Source organism: Dipodomys merriami, unplaced genomic scaffold (assembly GCF_024711535.1).
Source record: "Dipodomys merriami isolate MVZ:Mamm:240054 unplaced genomic scaffold, mDipMer1.0.p SCAF_49, whole genome shotgun sequence".
In the NCBI taxonomy this organism is placed as follows: domain Eukaryota; kingdom Metazoa; phylum Chordata; class Mammalia; order Rodentia; family Heteromyidae; genus Dipodomys; species Dipodomys merriami.
The window spans coordinates 4,927,638-4,947,576 of record NW_027206057.1 but is presented as its reverse complement, the minus strand read 5'-3'; the positions used below and the strand labels follow the sequence as shown (position 1 = coordinate 4,947,576).

The 19,939-nt window shown below is 33.9% G+C and overlaps 1 long non-coding RNA gene across 2 annotated transcripts in view; it reads left to right on the top strand.

Moving 5' to 3' along the window:
- The window catches only part of LOC138809291 (uncharacterized), a 73,317-nt gene extending 57,872 nt beyond the window's left edge, over positions 1 to 15,445 (top strand). Inside the window, exons 3-4 of one of the 2 annotated variants that reach the window (XR_011366775.1) lie at positions 11,247 to 11,361; positions 15,195 to 15,445. This is a non-coding gene — a long non-coding RNA (uncharacterized lncRNA). The remainder of the gene's footprint in view (positions 1 to 11,246; positions 11,362 to 15,194) is intronic. The other variant, XR_011366776.1, reaches the window with a different exon arrangement.
- The last annotated feature ends 4,494 nt before the right edge of the window (positions 15,446 to 19,939 follow it).

Here is a 19,939-nt window from a genome sequence, read left to right as displayed (position 1 = left end):
GGAGGCACATTAAAAATAACATGTACATTACCACTGGGAAAAGTCAGGAAATATTTTTTACTGTTTATATACAGTTGAAAAATAAAAGCATAGTTATTACTGGTATAGATTTACTAAGAAAATTAATACTCAGAAAATGTCACCAGTATTGATCTATTGGCTACCTACAGGCTACAATCAACATTTGGAGAGTTAGGCAGTGAAAGTATTGGGTCTTCTGGGAATATCTATATCTCCTGACATTCAATTAGGAAAAGAACAGCAGAGGTATTTACCTTGAGTGAACATTTGTGCTCACCAGATATTCATTGGTCTGAAAGCCTTTTAATATTCAAACAAAAATATGGAAGCCAATAATAATAAAAAATCAGAGGACCACAAAACAAATCAGTGTCTTAGAGAAGTTTGGGTTATTCTTTAATTCCAACCTTAAAGATCACAATATCTGATTGCAATGTGATGCCCTGTTAAGAAACAATGCTATGCTATGGTGACATAATATAAACAAATCACTTTACCCAATCTCTGGATCCTCTAGAAAAGATATTTAACATTTTCTCATTCATTAGTGTACTATTTCTTTTATGACTCTTTACAATGTAATGTAAATCATGTAGTGTGGCTTCCACGTCTTCTTTAATTTGTTTATTGTAAAGATACTGTACAGAGGGATTACAGTTACATGAGTAAGGTAATGAGTAAATTTCCTCTCGAGCATTGTTACCCCTACTATCTTTGTTTTTCCCCTACCATCCCTTCCCTCCCCACCTCCCCAACTCCTCCCGCCCCCACAAGTTTGTTTTCAACATAGTGTCTTGTACACCTCATTGTTCCAATGGGTCAACCTGTATTCTCAAAGTCAAAGCAGACACCTTGAAAACATTACAAGAAAGAATAGGAGAAACTCTAGGGATCCTTGGCACAGGCTGAAATTTTCCTAAAAGAGACCCAGAGGGCTGGGAAGGTGGCTCAGTGGTAGAGCGCTTGCCTTGCATGCATGAGGCCCTGGGTTCAATTCCTTAGCATCACATAAGCAAAAAGAAAAAAGCCAGAAGTGGCACTGTGGCTCAAGTGGTAGAGGCTAGCCTTGAGCTGAAGAGCTGAGGGACAGTGCCCAGGCCCAGAGTTCAGGCCCCACGACCGGACCCCCCCCCAAAAAAAAGAGACCCAGAAACACAACAAATCAAAGAAAGGTTGGACAAATGGGATTGCATGAAATTGCAGAGCTTCTGCATGGCAAAGACATAGCTAGCAAGATCAATAGAAAGCCCATGGATTGGGAGAAGATCTTCATGAGCCACACAAGGGCCTCATATCTAAAATGTACTTAGAACTCAAAAAATTAAATCCCCCCAAAAGAAATCCTCAAAGAAACAACCACTTCTTCTTATCCACATGAAAACTATAATTCAAATATTAGTTTTGGAATTCATCTGATCTCATCAATGTAACTAAGACAACTCAGAACTTTTAAATATGGGCCTGATTTATTAATTGTAATAGATCTGTAATATGTCACCCTAGAACTTCTGGGGTATTCATTGGCTTTACATTAGTTTACATTTTATATTGCATATAAAAATATTGGCAACATAATCTTATGAATACAAATTTAGTACTTTAAAAAATACTATTATTGGGGAGCGGGAGGGCAAGGATCAAGAAAGAGATAGACCATTGAAATGGGGGAGCATGTTATGTATATACCACAAAGTTAAGAAAAGTAAGGGAAGGTGCGAGTGGGGAGGAATGGGTGAGAATGTTGAAAGGGGTGACATAGGTCAAGATGTATTGTATCCATAAACAGATTTGTTAAATGACAACTTCGTTTGTATAACTATTGAAGATAATTTTTAAAAATTCTATTATTGCCGGTGAGTGTATACAAATGTATTAACTGAAATTTAGTATATTCAAGGGAGACCTCAATTAGTGTCATCTCTTAGAAAGGCAAAGTCAATGTTCAACAAAATAAACACCAGGACGCAGGAGAAAGGACGCATGGGTCAAGGTGAAGGTAGTACATCAATGAAGAGATGAGGGAAGAATGCAGTCAAGAATTCATTGCATGTCCTACAAAATTAAAGAGATGGCAGGAAACAGTGAGTTGGGAAAGGATGGATTAGAATGTTAAAAGGATGACATTGATCAAGAAGCATCATATTTATAGACTGTTAAATGGCAAAATCTTTGTACAACCACAAAGAAAATAAAACAAATAAATTTAAATATTCTGGGAAAACTTCAATTAAGTTTTTTGTCAACCTAGTTATTGTTTCAAATTCAGCAAGTGAAATAAAATGATTTTTATTGATCTTTATTCTATATATGAATTTTAAAAAATAAGACAAGATTTTGGCTTTGAAATAGATATAGTCTATCTTTATATAGCCTCGAGAGTAAAGATTGCTTTGACTGGGTACACAGTGTGATTTGAGAGGAACTGAATGGCTTATTCATCGTTTAGTCCATCTTTAGGAAGGCAATATTAGATGCTAGTATATGAATATTGAAAAAACAATAACAGTGTAACTGAGGGGGAAAATTGCAAAAACTAGGGTCAGATGGTTGCATAATGATGGCTAAAAATAGGCAGAAACAGCAAAGAGTACAGGAGCAGTGGTTCACTGTAAGGTTTTTGATGAAGATGGGTATGGAAGAAGTTGCCATACCTACAAAGGAAGTGAGACATAAGATCGTTAGCCATCAGAACAAGAGAACTCCCAGGCAATAACTCATAGCTGTACTTCATCCATACATTTCTAGAACATTTATGACTATGGCATAAATTGGAGATTGGAAAAAAAGAGACATTGAGCCTGAGGAATTACAAGAATTGGTAAAAGTAACTATTGCCACTGCCAAAAATTTGGTTTCTACTCTGTGTGAAAACAAAACATTGGAGTGGTTTGTTGGAAGAGGTGGCATTGATTTGACTTGTTTTCATTGATTCTTAGGGAGAACAGTTGAACCCTGAAGAACAGTTGGGAAGTTAGGTAATAATCCAGAGTTGGAACATGCTGAGAAGAGAAAAAGAAAGTGAGATGATTGACAATATACATTTGGAGACTGCATGCCCATAGACTCAGTGTTGACTTTGACAGAAATGGGTACCATTCTAAAGGTTTCACCTCAGTAATGAGAATCATGAGTTGCTGTTTCTGAAGTGTTGGGAATGTAGGAATACTCAGGGGAAAAGTTTAATAATTCAGTGAGATTTAAACATATACATTGGATTTAAATATATATGTATATGTGTATATATGTATAAATAAACATAATAAACAAATAAACATTTATGTACATAACCATATATGTATGCATATCTATGTGTATATTTGGTTATATATATGTGTATATATATGTATATATAACTATGTGAAGATGTGAATTTTCAGTTAAGAAGAAAGGATTTGGTGAATGATAGACATTTTGGAATCTAGACATTATTTCATAGACCCCTTCATGTTTCCATCTATGAAACCAGATGAAATGACTGGAAGACAGTAAGATACAGAAGAGAGCCAAGAATGAAGGTTTAGGATGCTTCAAATTCTTTACTTTTGTGTGCTTTTCATTGTAAAAATGCTGTACAGAGGGGTTACAGTTACATGAGCAAGTAATGAGTACATTCATTTCCTCTTGATCATTATTGCCTCCTCCTTTGTTTTCCCCCAACATCCCTTCCCTCCTACCTCCACAACTACAACCTTCACAGCAGCCGAAGTTGTAAAGTTCATTTTCAACATAGTGTCTTGTATATCTCATTGTTATGATGGGTCAACCTGTATCCCTATTTAAGCATTTTGTTTTTTTTCCCTTCCCTTCCCCAAATTAGAGAAGTGTATATACAAGATGCAGGGCACCAACATCAAATACAGTGAAAATAAGGATGATACCATGGAGGAGGACAAAAATTATCACATGGTACATTTTAAATACATTAGAAACAATAGCAAGAAAGAAAAAAGATATTTGTGTCCCTAGCTTAGGGTTCATTTCGCTCAACATTATTTTATATGGTCATATGTACATAGCTTTTGGCCTTTTCTACTTGTCCTACACATGGACTAGTTATTGCAAATAAGGGAAACCATGGGACCTATGTTTCTTTGGGCCTGGCTTACTTCACTTAATATAATTTTTTTTAAGTCTTTCCATTTCCTAACAAATTGGACAATGTCATCAAAACAACTTGTACTGGCACAAGAACAGACCTGATGGCCAATGGAATAAAGCTGAAAACCCAGAAATGAATCCACAGACCTATAGTCACCTAATTTTGATTAGGGAGCTAAAAAGAATAGAATGGAAGAAAGACAGCCTCTTCAGTAAACGTTGCTTGCAAAATTGGTTATTCACCTGCAGAAAACTAAAGCTAGATCCTTATCTATCACCCTGCTCCAGATTCAACTCCAAAGAGATCTAAGACCTAGGAGTCAAAGCAGACACCCTGAAAACACTACAGGAAGGAATACTAGAAATCCTAGGTCTCCTTTGCATAGGCCGACATTTTCTTAATAAAGACCAGAAACACAACAAGTCAGAAAGGTTGGACAAACGGGATTGCATGAAGCTACAGAGCTTCTGCTAGCACGATCAATAGAAAGCTCACGGATTGGGAGAAGATCTTCACTAGCCATACAATGGATAAGAGTCTCATATCTAAAATATACTTGGAACTAAAACAATTAAATCCTCCAACAACAAATCCTCAAAGAAACAACTGCCCGATAAATAAGTGGGCTAAATTAGACTTAAAGAGAAACTTCTCTGAAGAGGAAATAAGAATGGCCAATAGACACATGAAGAAATGCTCAACCTCTCTAGCCATAAAGGAAATGCAAATCAAGACAACATTGAGATTCTACCTCACTCCAGTTGGAGTGGCTATAATCAAGAACTCTAAAAAGAACAGATGCTGGAGGGAATGTGGCCAGAAGGGAACCCTACTGCATTGTTGGTGGGAGTGTAAACTTGTTCAACCACTTTGGAAAGCAGTATGGAGGTTCCTCAAAAGACTTCACATAGGCTCCCCTATGACCCAGCAATCCCACTTTTGGGGAATTTACCCAAATGGTCACAAATATTGCCACACTAAGGCTACTAGCACAACTGTGTTTTTTGCGGCATTATTTATCATAGCTAAGATATGGAACCAACCCAGATGCCCCTCAGTAGATGAGTGGATCAAGAAAACGTTTTTTTATATATCTATATCTAGATATAGATATTCCATTGTGTGTATACATATATATCTATATAGCTAGCTATAGATATAGATATGTATACACACACAATGGAATTCTATGTATCAAATTCTTCTTACTGGAATTTCTCAATGGAACTAACAAAGGAGGTCAGAGGAAGAGCCCAAGAGGTGGAGGCAAAGTAGGAGTACCATTTTTTGCATTCTGACACCAAGAGAAAGAAGCGTTTCATCTTCTTTCGCATGTCTATTGTCTGTCAGATACACCGTTCTACCCACTTAGGTAACCCTCCACTCTTCATTTACAAACCTCCAGAAAGGGCACAAAACTGAATAAGGAAGAGTTCACAAAGTTTCTCTCTGACACATTGATCTTTATAAAACTTTGAGCTCTTTTCTTGAATTACTAGTAATAACTGTTCACAAAGGATGGATTGACTTTGGGGGTTGCTCAGTAAAACATGAATCAATAGGAACAGACATATAGGTTTATGAATTTGTACCATCATAAAGTTCTTACTTCCAGAAGTACTATGTTATGTTTTTACTCTCAAGTAACTCTACACAGAAGGAGCTTTTGAACACATGTCCATAACATGGCTAAAGTCAAGTTCATTGAATGTATGCACAGCCTTGTTAATAGTTACAAATTAGCAGAAAAAATATATGTGGTATGAGATTTATATTGTTCTAGTTTTCAATTAAAACTTTATATTAACCATATATTACCCAGGTAAAAGTTTTTTAAGTAATGTCAATGAAATTGATGTGTTAAGTGTATATGGGGTAGATTTCCGTGAGCTACAGTCCAGCTGTGAATTTTGGAGATGGAAAACCAGCAAGACAGGCAAAAAAGTATTTCTGTAGGAGGTGATATGTTACTTACGAGCTTTAAACTAGTATTAGAAATGAAATTAAAGTTATTGGGGAAAAAGAGAAAGCATATTTTTGGACAAAACCAGATTTAAGAATAACAAATATGAAAGCATATATAATAAAGGATGAAAGTTCATGGTTTTCCAGAGAGATTTTTTTTGTGAATCTCTTTTCTTCTTGGGGCCATTGTGGACACACAGAACAGTCTTAAACATGCATATCCTCAATGCTTATATTTTCTGGTACAATAATGCTCAGCAGTGGAGGGAAAATATAATATATATTACATAGCATATAATATACATTATATATGCAATATTCATATGTCATTATTCTTTTGCTAGAATAGATCAAATATGCAAGAGTTTTATTTGATATTTCAGTCTGTCTTTGTGTGTGCATTCTAACTATATCTTACAAAAAAACTTTTTTTGAGTTAGCTAATATGATATACTGTCACTGTATACATGGCCAAGAAAACTATGGTGGATACTTTTGAGACAGCAGTAAATTCAACTGGTGTAAATTAAGATAATTTCTCTGGCAAATATAAGAAAGGGTTTAAAAAATTTCCAATTTATGGAAAATTATTGTAAAAAGTTTAGATTTTGCAAAGGACTGGTCAATCTGGTAAGAGATGTCAATTTTTCTTTGATTATGGAAACCATATATTTGGCAAATAATTGTGGAAGGACAAAAATTGCATCAAATTTTCACCCTGTAAATTTTCTTTGATGAAATTTACTTGTGCAGTGTTTGAACATTATATATCACCTTCAAAATACAAACAAGCTTTTATTTGATATAATTAAAACAATTATTGCCCAGAGACAAATATGTAAAAACAACACTTAATTGCATGAATTAGTGAATTTAACATGCATATTTATAATTATAAAGAATACTAAAATATAAATGAGACACAGTTATTTGTAATATATGGTACAAACTATTAGCTTTATTATATAAAGAGGTTTTTATTTTGAGTTAGTGCTGTTTAAGATTCAAGAAACATGAACCAAAAACATAAGCTCATAACATAAATACAAATGTTTAATAAATGTGAAAATTGTTAATCTAGCTTTTAAATTTAAAAATTAGAGTAGATATACATAATTGAAAATTTTAAATATCAGTTGTTTTGTCAATTCAGCAATTTTTCTCATCAATATTTGTAAAAGATACATACACAGTGAAATATATATATCTGATACCTTTTTACTGGTATAAAGAGAAGCATCAATAAAATATGTAATTTTAGCTAATTGGAAAATCTATATAATGGATTCCTTAGCAGTTAAATGTTATTTAACACAATGTAGTTATGCTTATCAGACATTGTCCCCCAATTGTCTACTTCAGTGTTTTTCTTCAACAATGTGTTTGCTATGAATGAGGAAATGGAGGGTCCATCTTAAGACAAGCCCTTATTTACTACTTAGTATCTGATGTAACTCTGAGATATTAGCTCTAGGCTTCAAAGAGATAGCTTGCCATTGGCATCTAAACATCTACTTGTCATTGAGCTTATGACAAAAAAGCAATCATTGAAATTTTCAGAGAAAATTTTCTCAAAAATCTGAAAATATAAACTTTACTTAGTATAGCAAGCATATTCTCTATGTATAGCAAGGGTATTTCTACAAGAGTAAAAAATTACAGATATATGCATACATAAGAGCTAAACCTAATATAATTTTGACTTTCCATAATTAAATAGGAAATAAAATGCAATTGCTGAATTTATCAGTAAAGAGGCTTTATACTCTCATGACAAAACACAGAATGAAAATTGAAATGCTTAAATTGACTTCTGATTCAATCTGTGATAAGCATAACTCATTTTATAATTTATTCTAGAACAGCCATAATCACTTTAAACCAATCTCATCTTCATCTACAAAATTTAGAAAGTAGGAACTTTCTGAAATAATTATCTCCACATATAAGCCTATGAAATGCAGATAATATTGAATATCCTAGAATGCTATACACTGGTGGATGATATTATAGTTAAAAATATTTTCAATACATAATATCATATCATATGCCTTTTATGTTAATGAGTTAAATTTTGTCCTAAGTTGCATTGTAAAAATTCAGTTAGTATACTACTATACTATTGACATTGTAAGCATATGTTATAATACATCACATGCATAAAATGATATATACAATATATGCAATGTATGATGAATATGCATATGCTCTATGAACACATTATATTGTGGTATTATTCAAAATGTCTACAGAGCTCAGTGGACATCTTTAAAAACAATGCTTTAATATTCTGGGAACAAAATATGCAACATTAAGTCTAAAAACTTGAATATATACATTCTTATTAAAATGTTTTCTGAATAATGCTGTCCAGTATAAATAACATGTTACTTATGATCACATCATTTTCATATTGGAAAATTTTAATTAAATGTTTCTAGGAAGTGTCATAGCTTTGTTAGAATTAGGTCATGTGCCAGGTGTCAGTGGCTCAAGCCTGTAATACTAGCTACTCAGGAGACTGAGATCTGAGGATCACAGTTCAAAGCCATCCCGGGCAAGAAAGTCCATTAGACTTTTACCTCCAATAAACCACCACAAAACAGGAAGTAGTGCTGTGGTTCCAGTGGTAGGGAACCTACCTTGAGCTGAAGAGCTGGGAAACAGCACTTAGGCCCAGAGTTCAAGCCCCATGACCGACAAAAAAAAAAAAGAATTAGGTCATATAAGAAAATTATATCTTCATGCACATAATTTGCAACCAGATCGAGATGTATCAAGAGTCATACACTTCTCTGAAAACATCTTGTAGTAGTAATATTTTCTCATTTATAACAAATTTTATGTTGTATGGCTCCTTCCATCCAATAACAAATGCACAGCTAGTCCTTGGACAAGAAACAGCAAAGACATGTTATAATAAATATAGAAATAATGTGTGATTTCAAAGCATTTAATTTTATTTTACTTTTCTACTTACTGTATGTGCTTACTATAATTAGAGCATATACTAATGGAATATGAACTGAATAATTTAGTTTAACAAATCAAATCTAACGCAGTGGTCTTCATCCCTGGAGTCTTAAAATTTAACCTTTAGAGATAATTTATGGCAAAGAAAAGAAAACATTTGCTTATTGAAATATTTAGAATTTAAATCCTTTCAAGTTAATTGCAATTTGAATTCTTGCATAAAGAATTTGAAATTTGCAACTTCAACCAAAGAAAATTCTATTACATTTTTGTCTCTCTAAATATGTGCTACCTTGTTTATAGAGAAATGATGGCTTGTTAAAAACATATCTGCCTCTGTAAAGTCATGCCAGGCAGTTGATAAGAAATAGCATAGGAAGAGAAAAAAATCTCAATTTTTGATTTTCTTTTTCTTTTATTGTAAAGATGCTGTACAGAAAGGTTACAGTTGCATGAGTAAGGAAATGAATAAATGCCTTGTTGATCATTGTTACCCTTGCCCTTCCTTGTTATTTATCATTCATCAAAATAAAAACAAAGTAATATCAATTCTAAATGTATTACATGGGAAACAGTAGTTTTTAAATATTCATTATCTGACATGTTGAATTGAAACTCTTTGTACATCTACTTAAAGATAATTAAAATATTTATGAGATACTCATACAAATAAATAATCCAATGATTATATAAGAAAAATAATCCTTTATTCTTCCCATTATCACCCAATGTGTCTGTGCTTGCTTTATACTGTCGGTTCTCATCGCTATAGTGTATCAGTTTATTGCTCTGACCACTGCAGAAGTGACTAATTTGAAAGAATTTGAATAAGAAGAAAATATATTGATATATTTGTTATTATTACAAGCAGGATTGCTTTGATATTTTGCTCTGGATGTTAACCTAAGTAAATCTAAAGGAGAAAGAAGAGAGATGAAAGGAAAGGAAAAGAAAGGAAGAAAGAAAGAAAGGATGAAAGAAAAAGAAAGAAAGAAACATAAAGAAAGAGAGAGAAAAGGCAGGCACAAAGCAAGCAAGCAAGAAAGATGTAAAGTTCATTTTTCGACATAACGTTTTGTACATCTCATTGTTGCAATGGGTCCACCTGTATCCCTATTTAAACAACTTTTCCCCTTCCCCTCCACAAATTATACCAACATCAAATACAGTGAAAACAGGGGTTATACCGTGGGGGAGGGGCATACAAAGCAACAAAGAAATCATCTTATAAATACGTTAGAAACAATCGCAAGAAAGAAAAAAACATTTGAATCCTTATCTTGTGGTTCATTTCACCTAACATCAACTTATCTGACCATTTCTGCTTGTCTCAGACATATACTAGTGAAAGAAAGAAAGAAAGAAAGAAAGAAAGAAAGAAAGAAAGAAAGAAAGAAAGAAAGAAAGAAAGGAAGGAAGGAAGGAAGGAGGAAAGAAAGAAAGAGATGGACGGATGGAGGAAGGGAGAGAGAAAAGAAGGAAGGATGGAAGGAAGGAAGGAAGGAAGGAAGGAAAGAAGGAAGGAAGGAAGGAAAGAAGGGAACAAGGACGTTAAAAGTAAATTGGTAGTATCAAAAAAAAGTAATTAAAGAGGATTAATGTGTCATATATTATTGTCAGTTAAGTGACTTTTAAAGAGAGGTTTATGAGCAGATGAATAAATTATGAGGACTAAGCTATGAGAAAATCCAAGGGGAATAGTTCTTCTGATGGAAGGAAGGAAAGCAGAAGTAATGGATATCAAGTATTAGAGAGATTTGATAATAGATATCAAAAAGGTAATAATGAGAAGGTCTAGAGAGTTGTTTGGATCAAATCAAATTGTTATGTATTTAAAATAGTTCCTTGCTGTAGAGACATAGTCAACAAGAATGCTGTTCAGAAAGTACAAATGGGAAAAGTTAACTTCATACTGTATGGTTTTTTTCTTCTTTTTTTAATTACTGTGTAAATACCATACAGAGGGGTTACAATTACATGGGCAAGATAGTGAGTACATGTCTTATCAAGCATTGTTGCCTCCCCATACCATCCCTTCCCCTCTCCACCCCCCTACCCCCTACCACTCCCTATCTCCCCTCCGTACAAGTTGTAAAGTATGTTTTTTGACATAATGTTTTGTACATGTCATTGTTGTAAAGTATGTTTTATGGATTTATCTCATTAACCTCCTTTCCCTTCTTTCTAGATTCAGAATAAGAGATGCTAAAACACCAGAACTAGAGGACATTATGTGAAGTCAAATAAGCCAGCTCCAGAAAGTCAATTTCTGCATGGTCTTACTCATTTTCAGCATGAAAACAGTTGAGCCTCATAGAACTTAAGAGTAGAATGGTGGCTATCCACGGCTGGAGAAGGTAGAAAGAAGGGAGGATGGGAGAGGTTGAGGAACAGATACCAAGGCTCAGTTAGATGTTCTGGTGTGCCATTACACACTGCAAACAGTGACATGTCATGTGTTTCAAAAAGGTATCCATACTCTGCTTTGTTAAATGGCAACTCCTTTGTATATGTTTAAAGATATTTTATAAAAGCAATTTTTTTAATGTGGAAGAAAAGATCTGGAAAGTTTCCACCTTTAGTAAATGAGGAGATATTAGAAGTGCTAGATATGTTTAATTTGAATTAAATATTGTAAAATCAGATGGTATATAAAATCATATGGTATGCCCGTAAAGTGTACAATTGTATTTTATGTATCTGACAAAAAGAAATTTAATGAAAACAGAGAATACTTCATTTTCTAAAATTCAAATATAAAATGAGAGTTTCTCACTATGTTCTTTCTATCACAAAAGTAACTTCTTAGTCGCTTTATACATACATGTTTCCTTCCAATAATGAGGATAATGCTATCCACACTCTTCTGAAATTTGCTTGCATCACTATATAACTCTGAGACTTCACATCATCTCCTACAGATCTATCACATTAAAATTAACATTTATCCTTTCATAGCTTATTTAGTTAATCAATGCAAAATAATTGGCATTTAGGTGGCTTCCAGTTATTTTCTCTTAGAAAAAAGTAGTACCATGATTTTTCTTTCTTTTTTTTGCCATTCAACAAAGAAATTTATGAATACGTTGCCTCTTGATCAGTGTCACCCCTGTCAACATTCTCCCACACCTCTCCACACCACCTTTTCCCTCCCTTAATTTTTTGGCCATGTATTGAATTTTTGCCATTTAACAAAACAATTTATGTGTACAATGCACCTTGATCTGTATCATCTTCACCCTACTTTGACTAAACCCATCCCTTATTTTTCTCACTTCTGTGGTATGTGCAATGTGTTCTTGCTGATATTCAACTCCCTTCCCCTGATCGTTTTTCTACCCCTAGTTTTGCCACCCCTTCCCTTCAGAGTACCCATTTCCTGGTACTTATTTGTTGTTATTTGACTGAGTCTTTCTAAAGAATTATACTGTTTGCATCCTCCATAGAGTATTATGTATCAGTTCACCACCAGGAAACTATGCAATTGTGTTTCTCTGGGTCTTGCTTACTCCAATTAACACAATCCCCTCCCACCCCCCAATCTTTCTGTTTCTTTACAAATGGTACAATACTATTCTTTCTGATGGATGAGTAGAATACCACATTCTCTTTATCCTTCCATCCATGGAGGGACAGCTGGGTTGATTCTGTATCTTGGTTATGGTAAATAATGCTGCAATAAACACAATTGTGCTGGTGGCTTTAGTGTAGCATTGTTTGTACTCTATTGGATGAACGCCCAGAAGTGGACTTGCTTTGTCATAGCGTGGGTTCTATCTTTAGTTTTCTGAGGACCCTCCAGGGTGGCTGAACAAACTTACATTCCCACTAACAGTGTAAGAGTTCCTTTTTGGCAACATTGTCACCACCAACATTTGTTATTTTTGTATATTTGCTTGGCATATTTTTGGAAAATTTGCTCATGCAAACTAATCGAGCATTGAAACAAATTATTCCAAATCAAAGAGCACAAGCTGAGAAGTAAAGACTAATCTTTTATGAAATGACTTCAAAATGTTAGACTCATCAGCACTACATGAGATTGTTTATATTTAGATGTTCTACTTATTTTTTTTCTTTTTGATGATAGTAGTACTGGAATTTGAAATGAAAGCCTATGCTAGCTAGGCAAAAGCTCTATTGCCTTTAGTCTATAGATAAATCTTAATTATAAAAACAATGATGTTTCTATTACAAATGATGGTGAATTGCTTTTGATTTTGTTTGCTCACTTGTTAATCTTTTATGATAATTTTCTTCCTGTGCATTAACAATGGTTTCTTTTAGGTTGTGTGCCTTTTCTTCTTGTATATGTATTCTTTGTGTCTGAGATTCAGAAACATTTTCTTTCCAAATGCTTCATTTATCCTGGTATGTTTTGACTGGCAAGGATTTTTTCCTTTTTCATTGTTATCTTGAGGGAAACAGTATGCAATATAATTCACAGAAGTTAAGTGCAGAATTTGATGCATTTTTCTATGTAACAACTACCCAGATAAAGATATGGAATCCTTCCAGTACTTGTCCTCACTATCCTGCCACCATGTAGAAATTCCCCAAGGTTAACAGCTGTTCTGACTTCTGCTGAAGTAGGTTTTCGGCCTGTTTCATATTTCACATAAATAAAATAGTAAATGTATCCTCTCATGTGTCTAAATTCTTTAACCCAATTATATTTTTGAGATTCCTCATTATGTTCATTGCTTCAATACAATTCGTTTTCTTTTATATTTATATAGTATTGCACCATGGATAAAAATAGATTTATTCTGCTGCTGATGGCTCATAGAGTTTATTATTATTACGAAACTGCTTTAAACATTCTTGTGTATGAGAAGATAGACATAAATACTTCTGCCTAGTCTTTGGCAGAAGTGAAGGTTTGAAGTAAGGGCTTCATACTTGCTAGGAGAGATGTGCTGAACCAGATCTTCATTCTATTTTGCATTGGTTACTTTTTGGATAGGGTTCTCCTTCCTTCCTTGGTACTAGCCTGAGCTGTAGCCCACCTATTTTCCAGTGCTTCCCATCATCGTAGCAGAGATTACAGGTCACTGAATCTGGTTTACTGTATGGGAACCCATACAGTAAACCTTTCCCTTTTTACCTTTTAGATTCATCCATTAGTTTCCTCTTATGCTGTTTCTAGGGATTATAATTGCACTTCTGAAGAGCAAGAGGAAAGTCTCTTCATCTCATTGGGATCAAAATCTTGAAAACTTATTTCTTGTGATTCTAATTTTACCATTTCATACAAATACAGTGACATTCATCCCTACGGAGGTTTATTTTCCCCCTTCCTTGTCCTGGAATAAATAGATGATTTATTATGAGTAGTGGCCTAATTTAAACTCTACATATAAATAGCTGTTTTGAACTTCTATAGTATTCTAGTAAGGATGCAGTTACTGGTAAAACAAAGTCATTACTTCATATATGGAAAGGTTCATTGAAATTACAACCATGCTACTTGAATAAGAATAAATTCTATTTACATATGACTTTTTAGGAACATTATTGGTTTTGTATGCCTGTGACTTGGATATATCAACACAATCTGTATGCAAATAGATGAAGCATATTATTTTTGTGATGAAGAAATTACCTCCTACGAAAAACTTTGAAATGTATTTCTATGGTGAGGAAGCTATACTTGGAAAAACAAAGTGTGATTTTTCCTAACTGCTTTCAAGGCCATCTGTGAAACTCCTAAGCTTTCTAATATCATTTCAGGCAGTCTTTAATGAGAGCATTCAATATTTGATTTAGGAATTCAATTTTGTAAAATTTGCTTATCAATACAGAATAAGATGTATATTTGAATGACAGGAAGAAACAGCTAATTAAGTACTAATGTGTACTAAGATATGTTTCTGGTTTTTAAACTTTGAATTGATAGAATGATAATGTTCCATTTCATTTTTAAAATTTCAACTATTTTATTAATAAATCATAACTTTCTTTCTCTATCTTGAAAGCCATAGATAAAACACATATATGCCTGCTTCTTTGGAGTAGGAGAAATATGTCCTTCCATTAATCTTTTCACTTCTTCTAGGTGTTTACAAGAACTAGAACCTTTCCTAAGGTTTGTTGTATTCTCTCCTGTAACTTCTTCTCTCCTCTTCTATGCCAGCCCTCCAAGATTTTAGCTGATTTTCTAAACAGAAAGAGCTGGTGATATCAGCATTCCAGCTCTCAGCCTGCTGTGTTCTCTGACAGAAGGTGTACAAGAGCATCAGGCTACTGGAAAAGAAGTAAAATACAGGATCCTGTATAACACCAGATGTGTGAATCAAACAATAAATTTTGTAAAAGACTGGATTATTGGTGAGGAGTGTGACTTGACAGGAATTGCATCAGAGTCAGTACAGCAAAGAGATTCAAACGGAAAGAATACATGTAACAAATGGCTGATGATAGGAAATCAGCCTTGCTGTGATGTTTTAAAAATGAACATTTTCATGTTGAATAAAGATAATGAATTAAAAGAAAATTTACTATTTTTTGCTTTCTCATTGTAGGCTGCACAAATAAAATGTAAGTTGGAATTCATGACATGTAAAGACATGATAATGAAGATTGATAGAGGCAAATAATGACAAATTATCTATGACAGAATAATGATACTGATAAATATGGAAAGGAAATGAAATGAGATGACCTTTATTCATTTTACATTAGTCAATATGTCATGATTATATGGTATAATATTGTTTGGTAAACACCCTGATTTGGATGATTACCGACATGTTACATTTGTCATCAGTGACCTTTCTTAATAAGAATATTTACTTGATAGCAAAAAAGGCCAAAGATCACAGATAATAAAAAAATCTGTGTGACTTGGGGAAATATAAGTCACTGTTTTTGAAGATGCTGTAAGCCTGTGCAATCTTTAACAATTTAGATGGCAATAGAAGAATAAATATACTATGTATACCCTGTATTCCATGACATACTTTGGGATAAAGAGCGATAACAATGAGAAAGTATTTTTCTAAGTATATTTTCTAAGTGGGAACGTATTTTTTTATTCACATATCATGACAAAAGTTATTGCTGCTATATATAATCCGAGTTAAGATGTTTGCTTGTATGATTTTAACATTTAAATACATTTCCTGGTCTATATTCACAAAGTACAGGTGTAAAAGGTAGCTGGAAAGATAAAATGAAAACAGGAAAATAACTTCCCTTAAAGGAAGCATTTTGTCAAGCTAAATGCCATACTAAATGTAATGCAAAAGTTTTGTTTCCATTTAGACATTTCCTAGGAGTGACTCACATTTTTAGAAGGCAACCATTATGTGTTTACCAATTACCTACTGTGTAAATACCATAGCAACATACAAATTATATTCACTAACTTTTTTTCTCTGGATGGAATGATTTCAACAGTGTATATTGGAAAGCACATTGAACCATAGGTGGTGCAAGTCAGGCAGTTTGTCACAGTCATTACCAAGAGAGACTCTGGTGTTCAACTCTCTGGCCATTACTACTATGAAACTATGAAGAAGTGATTTTATCTCTTCAAGAATCAATTTCTTCAACATTTTAAACTCTAATGTGTGGCAATTGTAATAGAAAAGTCATGGATATATGTGGCAAAATGGTAATAAACCAAATGCTGAAGATAGAACCTGGAACATTACTGTGTGTATTGTGAATGTGGTGAGACAGGAATAATTTTATCATTCAGTATGGGGCTATATTAGAAAAGTCTTCCTATATCCTGATCCCTAGGTATTTTCACATAAATTCATAATAGTTCATTACATTATTCCAGAGAATCATTCTACAGGATGAAGATTAACTGCACTAACATACTTATCATAGAAACCATTCAAGCTCTTACTAACTTGGAAGTTGGCTGGAATCTCCAAATATTCACACTAATAAGCCAAACAGCACAGAGGCATGCAGTCAATGATGAATATAACTGCAAATATGTTTGCTTCTGCAGGAATACTGTGGTCAATGTTACCTTCTTGCCAAAATTAGGAAACCAATCTTTTTTTTTTTTTTTTTTTTTTTTTTTTGGGTCCGGTCGTGGGACCTGAACTCTGGGCCTAGGTGCTGTCCCTCAGCTCTTCAGCTCAAGGCTAGCGCCCTACCACTTGAGCCACAGCACCACTTCCAGCTTTTTCTGTTTATGTGGTGCTAAGGAATCGAACCCAGGGCTTCATGCATGCAAGGCAAGCGCTCTACCACTGAGCCACCTTCCCAGCCCCTAGGAAACCAGTCTTAACCAATATTATTTATTAGAATAACCCAAGCTCTAAAAAAAAATTTGTTTTTCATAAATTCTAATTAATTAATCTTTAGTGAGGCCTAGAATAATCTAAAATGTTTTCTAGTGAGTCTAATGAGTAGAGAGCTTCAGAATATTTTATTTGCATTAAACTATTAGTAGACAAAAGGTAGTGTTTGCACAATAGAAAATGTAGCACATCTTACATCATCTGATAACTAACTCTAAAACATTATATTCTTTAAAAATTTGTATTGTAAAGATACTGTAAAGAAGGGTTACAGTTACATGAGTAAGGTAATGAGTACATTCCCATGGGGCTGGGAAGGTGGCTCAGTGGTAGAGTGCTTGCCTCGCATGCCTGAGGCCCTGGGTTCAATTCCTCAGCACCACATAAGCAAAAAGGAAAAAAAAATGAGTACATTTCCTATGGAGCATTGTTACCTCCTCTTTTGTTTTTCCCCTACCATCCCTTCCTGCCCCACCTCCCCAACTCCCCCCCCCACCCCCAAGTTGTAAAGTTTGTTTTCAACATAGTGTCTTGTACATCTCATTGTTACAATGGGTCAATCTGTATCCTTGTTTCAGCATTTTGTTATTTCCCTTCCCCTCCCCAAATTAGAAAAATATATACAAGATGCAGGGTACTGACATTGAATACAGTGACAACGGGGGTTATTTCATGGGGGAAGAACATACAAAAGAAACAAAAAAAATCACATAGTTCATTAAAAACAACAGCAATATAGAAAAAAATCACTTGTGTCCCTTTATATTCTTTTTTTTTTTTTTGTCGGTCGTGGGCCTTGAACTCTGGGCCTGGGCGCTGTCCCTCAGCTCTTCAGCTCAAGGCAAGCGCTCTACCACTTGAGCTACAGCGCCACTTCCGGTTTTCTGGTGGTTTATTGGAGATAGGAGTCTCACAGTCTCTCCTGCCCGGGCTGGCTTTGAACCGCGATCCTCAGATCTCAGCCTCCTGAGTAGCTAGGATTACAGGCGTGAGCCACTGGCGCCCGGCTCCCTTTATATTCTTAAAAGTATTTATTAAGCAAAACTAAAAGCACAGTTTTTAAAAATCATTTAAACTTGTTTCTAATGTGTTTAGTTTATAACTAATAGATTTTAATGTCTATAATAAATTTTATTATAAATTTCTATAAGAAATTATGTTCTTTTGTGTGTCTATCACTTACTCAAAGTATTAAATTGATTGTGTTACCTACTCAAAAGACCTAAATTGATTTTATCTTAAATGTTTCTGTTAATTTCATACCAAAATACCAATAATTTTCCTATATAAAACACTGAGATTTCTTCATTCCAAAGTTGAGTTGGTTAAGTTGAAAAAAAAAGAAAGTTAAAAAGTGGAAAAGAATGCACACAAAATTATATTTAACAATTTGAACAAAAAAATCACACAAGAAATAAGTTATGTAAAGTACTGGGATTTTAACTCATTGCTTGTCGCGTTGGTGCTCTACCACTTCAGCTATCTCTCTCTGTAAAAGTAATTATTTGTAGAAATTCAAATAAAAATAAAAGAAAAATCATGAGACTTCTAGGAAATTGAAGATCAAGAGGAAGTAATAAGGTGATAGTGGTATATTCTACTTCCTGATCAGTGTCTAGCTAAATCTGAAGTGATAATAAGCCTAAATTAATAGTTAACCTGGATCTAGTATAATGAGAATATATTAGGACTAAGAAGGGAAATTTCACAATAACAATGTAGCAGGTTGTTCTTCAGATTTCCTTCAATTTTTCAAAATTAAAAATTTTATTATCCTTAAGTATCTTTACAAAGGAGGTGCCACTTACCAAAGCAGTTTATGAGTACAATGCATCCTGATCAATATCACCCCTTCCTCACCCGTTTCTCCCAGCCCAACTCTTCTCTTACTTTTCTATTTTGAATGATATACACAGAATTCTTGACTGCATTTCCCCTTGCCATCCCTCTTCACTCATCTACTCCTCTCCCCTTTGACCTCACTGACCCTTTTCAAGAAACCATTTCCTGGTGTGTATTTTGTTGAATTTTGTTTGAATTTTGGCCCTCTAAGGAATGACATTATTTGAGCCTATGATCTGTTATGGAGCACCACATATCACAAAGATTTCTTTCATGTTACAATTTCTTCTTGTTCTTCTTTTTTTAATTTTTTTGCTGATTTGGGAAATAAATTATGTTGTGTAGGATTTACAATAAGGCTTCAAGTACTCGTCTATACTATATAATTCTCTTCATTAATTTAGAGAAGTGTTTTCTGGATGAGAAAATAGAAAAGTTCATAGCTTCTAGTTTATAAATTATTATGTACATAAACCTGAGCAGGTCAATTAAATTATCTGAGCCTTGGTTTGTAAAGAAGAGATATTTTTTAACGACACCTCACATATTTAGGCTCTAAAACCTGCTGTGCAGACAATCCTAATACTTTTTTTAAAAAAAGTATTTGAATGCAGCAATAAATTGAAACAAGTGATCAGGTTAATAAAGTCTAGAACCAACTTGATCAGGTTGATAAAGTCTAGAACCAACTTACTCATATTTTAATGATTGAGTTCCCTCGGCAGAAGTCTGAAAGGAAGGTGATCATATTAGCTTTGGAGGATAAATGTTG